The sequence below is a fragment of the Phyllobates terribilis genome, unplaced genomic scaffold (assembly GCF_046119375.1).
Source record: "Phyllobates terribilis strain yellow unplaced genomic scaffold, ASM4611937v1 Scaffold_9__5_contigs__length_417890890, whole genome shotgun sequence".
NCBI classification, from domain to species: domain Eukaryota; kingdom Metazoa; phylum Chordata; class Amphibia; order Anura; family Dendrobatidae; genus Phyllobates; species Phyllobates terribilis.
In genome coordinates, this window is record NW_027362769.1 from 301,893,324 (window position 1) to 301,907,982 (window position 14,659).

Below are 14,659 nucleotides of genomic sequence, written 5' to 3' on the forward strand. Positions count from 1 at the left end.
AAGTGCTAAAAAGGAAGAAAGATGGGATGAAGCTTTAAAAAAGTTACAGTAGTGTTTTCTTAATTATTCTACAAATTTGTCATTGTCCTTTTAAATAATGCTCTTCAAAAATTACTTGGTTTCTCAAGTGCCAAGATTGAGAGCGACATCTTATTCCATGATTATGCTTTGCATGGAATACTACTCAAGCTTAATGTTGTTTTGCTCAGTTAACCACTAGAGATGAGCGTTGTTCTACTCGAACTGTTCGCCAATCTCAAATTCGAGCTGTTTTGGGCGGTGTTCGAGCCGTTCGGCGAACACGAACAATTTTAGAAAAATTCGGCTGTTCGAGGTTATGTTCGATAACTGTTCGTGCACCAAAATCATAACTGGATTTTTTCTCAGTAATGATGAAAATTAATGTTAATACGCAGTTTGAGTGTACAGCGGGGTGGGGGGAGGGGCAGGGGATGGATCTCTGCAGGAACAATGAAGATCTCCATTTTTTTTTCTCTTTCCCGCATTTGCAGTGGGGAGGTGCAATCTGTCAGCCTATCAGCAGCGCACACACGGAGCGAAGTGCTTTTTTTCACACAAGCAAGGGCATGTGTCATTGGCAGTGTATGTCACATGTCCTTGCCCTATAAGACCAAGCCATTTTCCCCGTCGCCACCATTTTCTCACTTCTGCAGCTGCGTGTTAGACGGCACCGCTGTTGCTGTGTGCGCTATACCTTGTTAATTTCAAGCCAATTTTCACACAAATATACAGATAGCTTGGGAGTAGGGAATAGTTGTGATTGCAGTCCTTTTAAGGACTAGGTTACAGCATTTCCTACGACTTTTATCAGGGAGGTCTGTGCTCTTAAATAGATAGGTTGTGGGAGTAAAGACTAATTGTAATTGGAGTCCTTTTCAGGACTAGGTTACATGAGTTCCTATCAGTTTTTGCCAGGCAGGTCTGTGCCAGTGCTGTGCAAGTTTTTTTCACAGCATTTGGCTGAATCTAGCAAAGCTAATCCTTTTTGGCCTATTGCAGAGTGTGTTAGTCAGTGGAGTAGCCTATCTGTGTTGCAAGATATAACACCTGTGTATAGAATACCAATTTTTTTACTGCACCTAGTGAAGTAAAATCTTTTGGGCATAGCATCATTCTATTAGTCCATCTATACTGACCTCCATCAGGTTGCAAACTGAATATAATTTTTTTCTGCATCTAGCTCTGAAAAAATATTTGGGCTTCTAGCAGTGTGTGGGACTTGGTCTATTAGTCCATCTATACTGACCTCCATCAGGTTGCAAATTAAAAATAATTTTTTTCTGCATCTAGCTCTGAAAAAATATTTGGGCTTCTAGCAGTGTGTGGGACTTGGTCTATTAGTCCATCTATACTGACCTCCATCAGGTTGCAAATTAAAAATAATTTTTTTCTGCATCTAGCTCTGAAAAAATATTTGGGCTTCTAGCAGTGTGTGGGACTTGGTCTATTAGTCCATCTATACTGACCTCCATCAGGTTGCAAATTAAAAATAATTTTTTTCTTCATTTAGCTCTGAAAAAATATTTGGGCTTCCAGCAGTGTGTGGGACTTGTTCTATTAGTCCTTCTATACTGACCTCCAGCAGGTTGCAAATTGAATATAATTTTTTTCTGCATCTAGCTCTGAAAAAATAGTTGGGCTTCTAGCGGTGTGTGGGACTTGGTCTATTAGTCCATCTATACTGACCTCCATCAGGTTGCAAATTAAAAATAATTTTTTTCTGCATCTAGCTCTGAAAAAATATTTGGGCTTCTAGCAGTGTGTGGGACATGTTCTATTAGTCCATCTATACTGACCTCCATCAGGGTGCAAATTAAAAATAATTTTTTTCTGCATCTAGCTCTGAAAAAATATTTGGGCTTCTAGCGGTGTGTGGGACTTGGTCTATTAGTCCATCTATACTGACCTCCATCAGGTTGCAAATTAAAAATAATTTTTTTCTGCATCTAGCTCTGAAAAAATATTTGGGCTTCTAGCAGTGTGTGGGACTTGGTCTATTAGTCCATCTATACTGACCTCCATCAGGTTGCAAATTAAAAAAAAATTTTTTCTGCATCTAGCTCTGAAAAAATATTTGGGCTTCTAGCAGTGTTTGGGATTTGGTCTATTAGTCCATCTATACTGACCTCCATCAGGTTGCAAATTAAAAATAACTTTTTTCTTCATTTAGCTCTGAAAAAATATTTGGGCTTCTAGCAGTGTGTGGGACTTGTTCTATTAGTCCTTCTATACTGACCTCCAGCAGGTTGCAAATTGAATATAATTTTTTTCTGCATCTAGCTCTGAAAAAATAGTTGGGCTTCTAGCGGTGTGTGGGACTTGGTCTATTAGTCCATCTATACTGACCTCCATCAGGTTGCAAATTAAAAATAATTTTTTTCTGCATCTAGCTCTGAAAAAATATTTGGGCTTCTAGCAGTGTGTGGGACTTGGTCTATTAGTCCATCTATACTGACCTCCATCAGGTTGCAAATTAAAAATAATTTTTTTCTTCATTTAGCTCTGAAAAAATATTTGGGCTTCTAGCAGTGTGTGGGACTTGTTCTATTAGTCCTTCTATACTGACCTCGAGCAGGTTGCAAATTGAATATAATTTTTTTCTGCATCTAGCTCTGAAAAAATAGTTGGGCTTCTAGCGGTGTGTGGGACTTGGTCTATTAGTCCATCTATACTGACCTCCATCAGGTTGCAAATTAAAAATATTTTTTTTCTGCATCTAGCTCTGAAAAAATATTTGGGCTTCTAGCAGTGTGTGGGACTTGGTCTATTAGTCCATCTATACTGACCTCCATCAGGTTGCAAATTAAAAATAATTTTTATCTGCATCTACAGTACCTCTGAAAAAATATTTGGGCTTCTAGCAGTGTGTGGGCCTATTTGTATTAGTCCATCTATACTGACCTCCATCAGGTTGCAAATTCAAAATAATTTTTTTCTGCATCTAACCCAGCCAATAGTTTTGGCCTAATACCACAGTTTGGCCACTCAGCTCTGCTCGGTTACCATCCATTGTTTTTTTGTGCAAACAACTCCAGAGTTGTGAATTAGTTAACCACCAAAATGAGTGGAAAAAGGCCTGCTGCTGGTGGAAAGGGGAATAGGCGTGTTGGGAAGGGGATAAAAGGTTGTGTCCGTGGGGTAGGTGTTAAAGCAACAGTAACATCTGCAGAAGAAAGACCATCTTCCAGCCAAGCTAAAATGTCTACTTCTTTTAGCGGACAATGTGATAAGATCCCTTTCTTACGGCCACGCCAATCGCTACAAATTCCAGATGAGGCACAAAAACAGCAGGTGCTTCAACGGATATCAAGTGCTCCTTTAAGTGGGCTCTCCTCCACATCAACTTCAACATCACAAATACTCCAGTCCTCAAAGGTGTCACCCAAATCGCACTTGCTTCCTCACAGCTCCCAAATCTCCAGCTGCCCGTCTGAGTATGAGGTAGAACAGATGGTTGAGTCTGCAGAGCTGTTTACTCATACTATAGCCTGGGAATCAGAGGTCGACTCCAGCGCTTCTGTGAATCCAGACGAGGAAATGATCTGCACTGATGCCCAGAATATTTATGAGTCGGATCCAGGACCAGACGCAGAAGGTTCTGACCATAATGTAGACCCTCATTCCCAAACTGTAACTCCTGTTGGTGGAGACAATGAGGAAGACGATGATAAGACTCAAATACCTGATTGGAGCGACAACTTTAGTTTTTTGTCAGGGCAGGAACAGGTTGGCTCTGAGGACGACGGGTGTGATAACGCACAGGGTGATGATGATGAGGTCGGAGATCCCACTTACTGTCAACCCACAGTCAGCCAAGAGATGAGGTCAGCAGAGGAGGTGGAGGAAGATGCTAAAGACGACGAGGTCAGGTTGCGCCTTCCTGGACAGAGACGTAGTACTGGAAGCACGTCAACAACTGCATCCTCAAACACAACTCTGCCTCTCACCACAAGTCGTGGTGGCTCTTCAGGTCGCATGGGTGCTAAGCCTTGCATAGCCTGGGCATTTTTTCAGATCGATAAAGATGACCCAACTCGTGTTATCTGTAACATTTGTCAGCAAAAGCTAAGTAGAGGCCAAAAAATACATAGTTTGAGTACTTCATGCATGAACCGGCACATGGACATGAAGCATAAGTTGCAGTGGGAAGCTCAGTGTGCTACAATGCGGCCTAGCCGGCCGGGCCAATCACCGTCTGCCATATCTTATGCATCCGCGGCCTCTTCATCCTCTGTGACTGGGGGGACAGCAGTCACACCTGTTTTGGGGCGCAGACCTGCCACCTCTTTACCCGCAACAGCCAGCGTGATTGGTAGGTCATCATTTTCTTTGGAGGTGGTAACACCAGCTGGTGTTGAGCGCTGTCCGACATCGATAGCACCACCTTTGGATCAAGGCAACCTAACATGTCCGCCTGCATCTTCCTCACAGACCGGCAGTTTGCCGGGGACACCCTTATCAACCCCGTCTAAGCACAATAGCCAGCCCTCGGTCCCTCAGATGTGGACAAGTAAAAGACCATTTCCTCCTAGCCATGAGAAAGCTAAGAGGTTGAATTTCACCATCTGCAAGCTCTTGGCTACAGAAATGCTGCCTTTCAACCTGGTGGACACAGAGGATTTTCGAGATCTTATGTCCGTCGCAGTGCCCCAGTACCAGATGCCCAGTCGGCACTACTTCTCAAAGAAAGGTGTGCCTGCGCTCCACCAGCATGTCGCACACAACATCACCTCTTCTTTGAGAAACTCTGTGTGTGACAGGGTGCATTTCACCACAGACACTTGGACGAGTAGGCATGGACAGGGGCGTTACATGTCGCTGACTGGGCACTGGGTAACTATGGTGACAGCAGGACAAGGGGCTGCTGTCCAAGTCTTGCCGTCCCCACGAGTTGTGCGTCAATCCTCTTTATGTCAAAGTTCCTCCACTGCTTCTGCCTCCTCAACCTCCTCTCGGTCTTCCACCTGCACCCAAAGCCTGTCTGGTCATGCCACAAGCTTTCTAACTGCGCAGAAGGGATCCTGCACACCTCCTTACTATGCTGGCAGTAGGGCTCAACGTCATCAGGCGGTTTTTACATTGAAATGTCTGGGAAATGTGAGTCACACAGCTTAGGAGTTGTGGTCAGCTCTGGAGAACCAATTTCATGAATGGTTGTCTCCACTGGACCTGAAACCAGGGAAGGCCGTGTGCGACAATGCTGCAAACCTGGGTGCGGCCCTTCGCCGGGGCAATGTCACACACGTGCCTTGTATGGCTCACGTGTTGAACCTGGTTGTCCAGCAATTTTTAGCCCACTATCCCAGACTAGATGGCCTTCTGCAGAGGGCACGGTTGCTGTGTGCTCACTTCCGCCGTTCGCATCCCGCAGCTCAGCGACTTACATCTCTACAGAAGTCGTTGGGCCTGCCACTTCACCGGCTAAAATGCGATGTGCCTACCCGGTGGAATTCAACTCTGCACATGTTGCAGCGACTGTGGCAGCACCGACAAGCCCTGGTGCAATACGTTCTGACGTATAGCCTGGGCCAACGAGATTCAGAGGTGGGGCAAATCACGCTGGAGGAGTGGTCTCAGATCAGGGACCTTTGCACCCTTCTGCACAGTTTTGAAATGGCGACGAAGATGTTTAGTGCTGACGATGCCATTATCAGCATGACTATTCCGGTGATTTACATGCTGGAGCACATGTTAAACAGAATTCGGAGTCAGGTGGTGGCACAAGAGGAGGTGGAGGAAGTAGAGGAGGAGGAGTTGTATGCGGAAGGGCTTACATCTGCAAGGTCCAGACGGTCGGCAGCACCAAGGCGGCAGGCATGTGAGGGTGGGGGAGATGGTTTTACCAGGGCGCATGGTAGCAGCCAAACTAGTGAGGAAGGTGCAGGAGCCCAGGAAGAAGTGGAGGACGAACTGATGGAAGACTCATCAGATGAGGGAGACCTTGATCACATTTCTGTTGTGCGAGGTTGGGGGGAGAGGACAGAGGAAGGAAGCATGATTGTTACCTCGCCACCAACACAACAGGGACTTGGTGCTCCTGGATGCGCAACACACATGAGTGCCTTCTTGCTGCACTACCTGCAACATGACCCTCGAATTGTGAGAATTAGAAATAATCCTGACTACTGGGTTGCCACACTGTTAGATCCCCGGTACAAAAGTAAATTTGCAGAAATTATTCCTGCCATAGAAAGGGATGCACGCATGCAGGAGTATCAGCAGAGACTGTTGCAGAATCTTACATGTGCTTTTCCACAAAATACCAGTGGTGCACGTAGTGAATCTCACAGTTCCAACTTGCCAACCGTGGGACCGTCAAGTGTTCAGCACTCAAACCGTAACAGAACCACAGTATCTGCTGGTAACATCAATTTTGCGGAATCATTTCACCACTTTTTTAGCCCATCCTTTGCAAGGCCACAGGAGACAAGAAGTCTGACACATAGTCAACGCCTAGAGACGATGGTACAGGAGTATCTCCAAGTAAACATTGAAGCCACGACTGTGTCACTGGACCCTTGCTCTTTTTGGGCTTCCAATCTGGATAAATGGCCGGAGCTAGCCACTTACGCCTTGGAGATCTTGTCATGCCCCGCAGCCAGCGTTCTGTCTGAACGTGTGTTCAGCGCTGCTGGTGGTGTGCTGACAGATAAGCGCACGCGGCTCTCCACTGATAATGTAGACAGACTCACGTTCATAAAGATGAACAAATCATGGATCCGAAACGACTTTTCTACCCCTGTGTCATCCTGGGGAGAGTAAAAGCTTGATGATTGGTTAAAATCACCCTACCAACCGTTTTAAGCTTTCAAATTACTAATCATGTTTATCTGTATCTTGACTGGAAAATAATTTGGGCTTTGTAGCAGTGTGCAGCACTGATCCTATTAGGCCATCTATACTAAAGCTTCACCAGATTTAAAATTAAAAATAATTTTTAGCTGCATCTAGCCCGGAAAATAATTTTGGGGCTCCGAGATGCGCAAGGCACATAAGTGCCTTCTTGCTGCACTACCTGCAGCATGACCCTCATATTGTCAGAATTCGAAGTAATCATGACTACTGGGTTGCCACACTCTTAGATCCCCCAAACTTTTCGATCAACCTTTTCATTTTAATAAAGACCAAAAAAATGGTCATTTTTGAAATTATAAGCATTAGCAGGTTGTTAGAAACTGAAATCAAACAGTTTTCAACTCAAAACTTTATTCTAGGTGATGTTACATTTTCACATAGGACCCCTTGTTCGAAAGGAGCTTCTGAACTCTCTCGTCCATTGAATTTGTCAGGTTTTGGATGGTTTCTGCTTCAATTGTTTTGCATGAGGACAGAATACCCTCCCAGAGCTGTTGCTTAGATGTGAACTGCCTCCCGCCATCATAGACACTCCTTTTAATGATGCTCCAAAGGTTCTGAATGGGGTAGAGGTCAGGGGAGCATGGGGGTCACACCATAAGTTTGTCCCCTTTTATGCCCATATCAGCCAGAGATGCAGATGTTTTATGTGCAGCATGAGATGGTGCATTATCATGCAGAAAAATGATCTTGCTGTGAAATACATGGTTCTTCTTCTTGAACCATGGCAGGAAGTGCTGTTTGAGAAAATCCACATACATTATGGAGTTCATCTTTAGCGCCTTCAGGGATCCTAAAGGGGCCGACAATCTCTCTCCCCATGATTCCAGCCCAAAACATTACTCCACCTCCTCCTTGTTGGCGCTGTAGCCGTGTTTGCGTGGGGTGTCCATCAACCAGCCATCCTCCACTCCATCCATCTGGACCATCGAGCGCTGCATGGCACTCATCCATGAACAAAACAGTTTTGAAATCAGTCTTCATGTAATGTTTGGCCCACTGGAGCCGTTTCTGCTTGTGTGAAGTGGATAGAGGAGGTCGACAGGATGGCGCATGCACAGCTGCAAACCTCTGAAGGACCCTGCATCTTGTTGTTCGGGGGACGTTGGAGGCACAAGCAGCTTCAAAAACTTGTCTGCTGCTATGACAAGGCTTTTTTGCCGCTGCTCTTTCAACCTGACGTAATTGCCTGTAGGAAAGAGTCCTCAATTTGCCCTTATCAGCACGCACACATGTGTACTGTGAATCAGCTACATACTTCTTGATTGCCAAGACACTTCATCCTGATCATCGCACAATGTTGATTGTAGTCATGCCTTGACCTAAACACTCCACAATTTGTTGCTTCTCAGCAGCCGACACATCCTTTTTCTTTCCCATTTTGGCAGAAAATGTAGGCTGCTTAATAATGTGAGAGAGCCTTCTTAAGTAGTCTTGCCTTTCATTGGACACACCTGCCAAACTAATTAGCACAGGTGTCTGCAATTGCTTACAGTGATATAAAGAGCCCTGACACACATCACCATCAATGAGTTTAACTGACAAACAAACAAATTCTTCCCTTATCACTCCTAAACACTTTTTGTATAATAATTTGGAACGCAGTGTACCTGTGCTTTTCCACAAAACACCAGTGGTTCACGTAGTGAATCTTACAGTTCTAACTTGCCAACCGTGGTCTGTATGGAGTTGTTCAATAAAGGGCCCAAAATTAAGATAACATAGATGGGAGAGGTCTCTATGAATAGGAATTCCTAAGTATTTGATACGCTGTGAGGGCCAGGCAAAGGGAAAGTTGGACTGGATGGAATCCTATATGGATTTGGGGAGGGAGACATCGAGGGCCTTAGACTTCGCTGCATTGATTTTAAAATTTTACCATGTAACAAAGTGATCTATTTCAGCCATAACAGCATGGATGGATATATGTGATTGAGTGATATATACTAGGACATCATCAGCAAATAGAGAGCACTTGTACTCGGTGCCTCCCACCTCAATCCACCTAATATTGGGGTTATGGCGAATTGATGAGAGCAGGTGCTCCGTCACTAGGATGTATAAGAGAGGGGACAGAGGACATCACTGCCTTGTCCCATTGGTGATTGTGAAAGGTGATGAAAATGTTCTGACGCACCCCCTGGGCCTTGGGACACCCGGAGCCGGACCCTTTTTGGTGGATGCTGGTGGTTGTAGTCTTCGTGGCGGCGACCCAGTTCCGTGGCTCAGGGCAGTCAAACCAGTGGCGGAACTATTTATGTGGTTTTCATGTTTAAATGTCCGACTACGCCACCCGTGGATTGCGGTCAGAGTGAACCGCCGCTACAGGGCAGACCACTGAGGCTGGTGTTGTGGGTGCAGCAGAGCGTAGCATAACTCCCCACGGGAGGAGTATAGCCTCAGGGCAGTGTATGCGGAGGATGGGGGTGATGGTGCAGGGCAGCAGCAGTAACGACACGGAGTCAGTGATGCAGTTCAGGGCCTTTACTCACAGTTCTTATTATCCAGACCACGTCTGCAGGTAACGGCTGCCCACGTCGTACTGTGCTCACCAGGTGAGGGGCTCAGACAACTCCGAGATAACTTTGGAGCACTTCACAGGACCCCCTTTGTGTGTCCTTTGTCTGGCCTTTCTTACCAACACTTCTGTCCGGCTGCCTCGGGCCTCCTCTTGGTAAACTTGGCGCCAGTTTCCCTGACCCTATGTGGTGCCTTCCTAGCGGGTGTAGCGAGGGGCTGCGCCACATAAAATGTCAGAGCCTCCGGTTTCTAGCTGAGGGTCGTTTCCTGCCTCCACTAGTTCGGGGACCGGTCTCCCCCTTTGGCCTGACCCCTCCACGCAGGTGGATTCGGGCGTGCGGTGGCGACTCGCCCGTCCGCACCCCTGGGATCCCTTCATTCCTCGTTCCTGGAGCCTTCTCCGCTCCTCTTCCTTCCTTCTCCCTCTTCCAGGCCTGGGCCTCTGTTACTAGGCCCGCCTCCGGAGCAGAGCTCATGCAGAGCCCCTGCTCCCTGCCACTTCTGCTCAGACTTCTCTGCACTGAACTAAGATGGTGCCCACCTTTTATACTCCCTTCTCAATGCACCCAGGAACTGCTTCCTCCCTGCTCCTGCACTACAGGGTTCCCCTTCCTCAGTGTTCCCTCCCCCCACTCCAGCCAGGGACAGGGACTGTCGTGCCCATCTCAGGGGCATATTGGTCGCCCTGCCCCACGGCAATGTGGTGTAATGCATGCAGGTGTCGGGTCCTGATCCACACTCCATCCTTACCTGAGAGTGAGATATCACACCTCTGGGTGAGGTGCAATACGTCTGTAGCAACCGAGCCCTCGGTGCTACAGTTCCATTTATCTTCAGCCTAGGTGACGTATTGCGATACAGGGCCGTGATTTTGGCTATAAAAGGGTCCCCTAGACCCCTACTCCAAGCTTTTTAAGAGAATCATATATGGCGTGCCAAGAGACTCTATGGAATGCTTTCTCAGCATCCAACGAGAGTATCTAATTACAAATTTTTAACTGCATCTAGCCCAGGAAATACTTTGTGCCTAGTAGCAGTGTCTGCTAGTGAGCGGATTATCCCGGCTGTTAAGCAAGCTGCACCACCTGTAGTTTAGACACTTAATTTTTTCAAAGGAAATGCTTCGGGACCATGGGATACTTAGTGAAGAGCATCAGGAGGCACCCCAAGGCATAGGGGCTGGGACTGGCAGTAGGATGCCTTGTGGTGGACAGCCGAGCTCGATCCTTATAAAAGCTTTTTAACTGCAGCAGCTTTAGTGGACGCTACTGGAGCTGGAATTACCGCGGCTGCTGGCATGAGACTTGCCCTCCAATAGATCCTTGTAAATGGATTTAAAGTGTATTCATTCAAATTAGAGAGACAATTTAAATTAAAAAGCTTAGAGCTGCCTCCACCACAGGGGGGCTCGCTCGACCCACCAGCGGACAGGCACCAGTATTGGGAGAGGGGGGCTGGCCGTCAGGGTTCACCGCGGCTCTGGCACAAACCCGGCGACACGGAGGTGGCACGGGCAGGAGCGGACTGGCCGTGTCGGCTTCTCACTTTTTGGATTTTAGAAGGGCATGACATGCCTATATCTGTGTCTCCCCCTCCTTTTACTCCTCCACCTCTTTTATTTTCGCATGACTATATGTACTTGTCACTTTTCCATGTGTTAGTTATGTCTTCTGAGCAGTTTGTCAGCTTTTGGACACCTTTGAAGTTGTTTTCTATGTGTTTCTATGTGTTTTTGTTTGCCTGCCATTGGTTTTAACGGTGTTCGAAGGTGTTCGACGAACAGTTCGACGAACAGTTCGGCGAACACACGGGTGTTCGACGAACCGAACCGAACTCAAACACTACGGGGGTGGCTCAACACTATTAACCACTTGAAATTTTTAATTAGTGATTAAATCCTCACTGGCTTTCCTGTCCTCCTCATCAGTTTGTGGTGCTGTGGCTTAGTTGGTTAAAGTGCCTGTCTTGTAAACAGGAGATCCTGAGTTCAAATCTCAGCAGTGCCATCTGTTCCAAATAAAGCTTTTAAACCTCAAAATGTGCACTTCAATTGTGTGCAACATCGATCTCTACGATAGTGCAATAGTGGGATTAAGAATCTGCTCTAAGTGCTAAAAAGGAAGAAAGATGGGATTAAGCTTTAAAAAAGTTACAGCAGTATTTTTTTTAACTATTCTGCAAATTTGTCATTGTCCTTTTAAATAATGCTCTTCAAAAATTACTTGGTTTCTCAAGTGCCAAGACTGAGAGCGACATCTTATTCAATGGTTATGCTTTGCATGGAATACTACTCAAGCTTAATGTTGTTTTGCTCAGTTAACCACTTGAAATTTTTAATTAGTGATTAAATCCTCACTGGCTTTCCTGTCCTTCTCATCAGTTTGTGGTGCTGTGGCTTTGTTGGTTAAAGTGCCTGTCTTGTAAATAGGATATCTTAAGTTCAAATCTCAGCAGTGCTGTCTGTTCCAAATAAAGCTTTTAAACATCAAAATGTGGAATTTGATTGTGTACAACATCGATCTCTACGATAGTGCAATAGTGGGATTAAGAATCTGCTCTAAGTGCTAAAAAGGAAGAAAGACGGGATGAAGCTTTAAAAAAGTTACAGCAGTATTTTTTTTAACTATTCTACAAATTTCTCATTGTCCTTTTAAATAATGCTCTTCAAAAATTACTTGGTTTCTCAAGTTCCAAGACTGAGATTGACATCTTATTCCATGATTATGTTTTGCATGGAATAATACTCAAGCTTAATGTTGTTTTGCTCAGTTAACCACTTGAAATTTTTAATTAGTAATTAAATCCTCACTGGCTTTATTTTCTTCCTCATCAGTTTGTGGTGCTATGGCTTAGTTGGTTAAAGTGCCTGTCTTGTAAACAGGAGATCCTGAGTTCAAATCTCAGCAGTGCCATCTGTTCCAAATAAAGCTTTTAAACATCAAAATGTGGAATTTGATTGTGTACAACATCGATTTCAACGATAGTTCAATAGTGGGATTAAGAATCTGCTCTAACTGCTAAAAAGGAAGAAAGACGGGATGAAGCTTTAAAAAAGTTACAGCAGTATTTTTTTAACTATTCTACAAATTTCTCATTGTCCTTTTAAATAATGCTCTTCAAAAATTACTTGGTTTCTCAATTGCCAAGACTGAGAGCGAAATCTTATTCCATGATTATGCTTTGCATGGAATACTACTCAAGCTTAATGTTGTTTTGCTCAGTTAACCACTTGAAATTTTTAATTAGTGATTAAATCCTCACTGGCTTTCCTGTCTTCCTCACCTTCTTGTGGTGCTGTGGCTTAGTTGGTTAAAGCGCCCATCTTGTAAACAGGAGATCCTGAGTTCAAATCTCAGCTGTGCTGTCTGTTCCAGATAAAGATTTAAAATATCAAAATGTGGACTCTAATTGTGTACAACAGCGATGTCTACGATAGTGCAATAGTGGGATTAAGAATCTGCTCTAAGTGCTAAAAAGGAACAAAGACAGGATGAAGCTTTAAAAAAGTTACAGCAGTGTTTTTTTTTTTGCTATTCTACAAATTTGTCATTGTCCTTTTAAATAATGCTCTTCAAAAATTACTTGGTTTCTCAATTGCCAAGACTGAGAGCGACATCTTATTCCATGATTATGCTTTGCATGGAATACTACTCAAGCTTAATGTTGTTTTGCTCAGTTAAACACTTGAAATTTTTAATTAGTGATTAAATCCTCACTGGCTTTCTTTTCTTCCTCATCAGTTTGTGGTGCTGTGGCTTAGTTGGTTAAAGTGCCTGTCTTGTAAACAGGAGATCCTGAGTTCAAATCTCAGCAGTGCTTTCTGTTCCAAATAAAGCTTTTAAACATCAAAATGTGGAATTTGATTGTGTACAATATCGATCTCTACGATAGTGCAATAGTGGGATTAAGAATCTGCTCTAAGTACTAAAAAGGATGAAAGACGGGATGAAGTTTTAAAAAAGTTACCGCAGTGTTTTCTTAACTATTGTACAAATTTGTCATTGTCCTTTTAAATAATGCTCTTCAAAAATTACTTGATTTCTCAAGTGCCAAGACTGAGAGCGACATCTTATTCCATGATTATGCTTTGCATGGAATACTACTCAAGCTTAATGTTGTTTTGCTCAGTTAACCACTTGAAACTTTTAATTAGTAATTAAATCCTCACTGGCTTTCCTGTCCTCCTCTTCAGCTTGTGGTGCTGTGGCTTAGTTGGTTAAAGCGCCTGTCTTGTAAACAGGAGATCCTGAGCTCAAATCTCAGCAGTGCCATCTGTTCCAAATAAAGCTTTTAAACCTCAAAATGTGCACTTCAATTGTGTGCAACATCCATCTCTACGATAGTGCAATAGTGGGATTAAGAATCTGCTCTACGTGCTAAAAAGGAAGAAAGACGGGATAAAGCTTTAAAAAAGTTACAGCAGTATTTTTTTTAACTATTCTACAAATTTCTCATTGTCCTTTTAAATAATGCTCTTCAAAAATTACTTGGTTTCTCAAGTTCCAAGACTGAGATTGACATCTTATTCCATGATTATGTTTTGCATGGAATAATACTCAAGCTTAATGCTGTTTTGCTCAGTTAACCACTTGAAATTTTTAATTAGTGATTAAATCCTCACTGGCTTTCCTGTTCTCCTCATGAGTTTGTGGTGCTGTGGCTTAGTTGGTTAAATTGCCTGTCTAGTAAACAGGAGATCCTGAGCTCAAATCTCAGCAGTGCCATCTGTTCCAAATAAAGCTTTTAAACCTCAAAATGTGCACTTCAATTGTGTGTAACATCGATCTCTACGATAGTGCAATAGTGGGATAAAGAATCTGCTCTACGTGCTAAAAAGGAAGAAAGACGGGATAAAGCTTTAAAAAAGTTACAGCAGTATTTTTTTTAACTATTCTACAAATTTCTCATTGTCCTTTTAAATAATGCTCTTCAAAAATTACTTGGTTTCTCAAGTTCCAAGACTGAAATTGACATCTTATTCCATGATTATGTTTTGCATGGAATAATACTCAAGCTTAATGCTGTTTTGCTCAGTTAACCACTTGAAATTTTTAATTAGTGATTAAATCTTCACTGGCTTTCCTGTCCTCCTCATGAGTTTGTGGTGCTGTGGCTTAGTTGGTTAAATTGCCTGTCTTGTAAACAGGAGATCCTGAGCTCAAATCTCAGCAGTGCCATCTGTTCCCATTAAAGCTTTTAAACCTTAAAATGTGGAATTTGTTTGTGTGCAATATCGATCTCTACGATAGAGCAATAGTGGGAT

At 44.0% G+C, this 14,659-nt stretch overlaps 4 non-coding genes across 4 annotated transcripts; all 4 read left to right on the top strand.

Moving 5' to 3' along the window:
• The first annotated feature begins 11,328 nt into the window (after positions 1 to 11,328).
• TRNAT-UGU (transfer RNA threonine (anticodon UGU)) lies at positions 11,329 to 11,402 on the top strand. The gene has a single exon. It is a non-coding gene; the product is annotated as a tRNA-Thr (tRNA).
• Positions 11,403 to 12,234: 832 nt separating this feature from the next.
• TRNAT-UGU (transfer RNA threonine (anticodon UGU)) lies at positions 12,235 to 12,308 on the top strand. The gene has a single exon. It is a non-coding gene; the product is annotated as a tRNA-Thr (tRNA).
• Positions 12,309 to 13,141: 833 nt separating this feature from the next.
• TRNAT-UGU (transfer RNA threonine (anticodon UGU)) lies at positions 13,142 to 13,215 on the top strand. Its single transcript has one exon. It is a non-coding gene; the product is annotated as a tRNA-Thr (tRNA).
• A 378-nt stretch (positions 13,216 to 13,593) lies between these two features.
• TRNAT-UGU (transfer RNA threonine (anticodon UGU)) lies at positions 13,594 to 13,667 on the top strand. The gene has a single exon. It is a non-coding gene; the product is annotated as a tRNA-Thr (tRNA).
• The last annotated feature ends 992 nt before the right edge of the window (positions 13,668 to 14,659 follow it).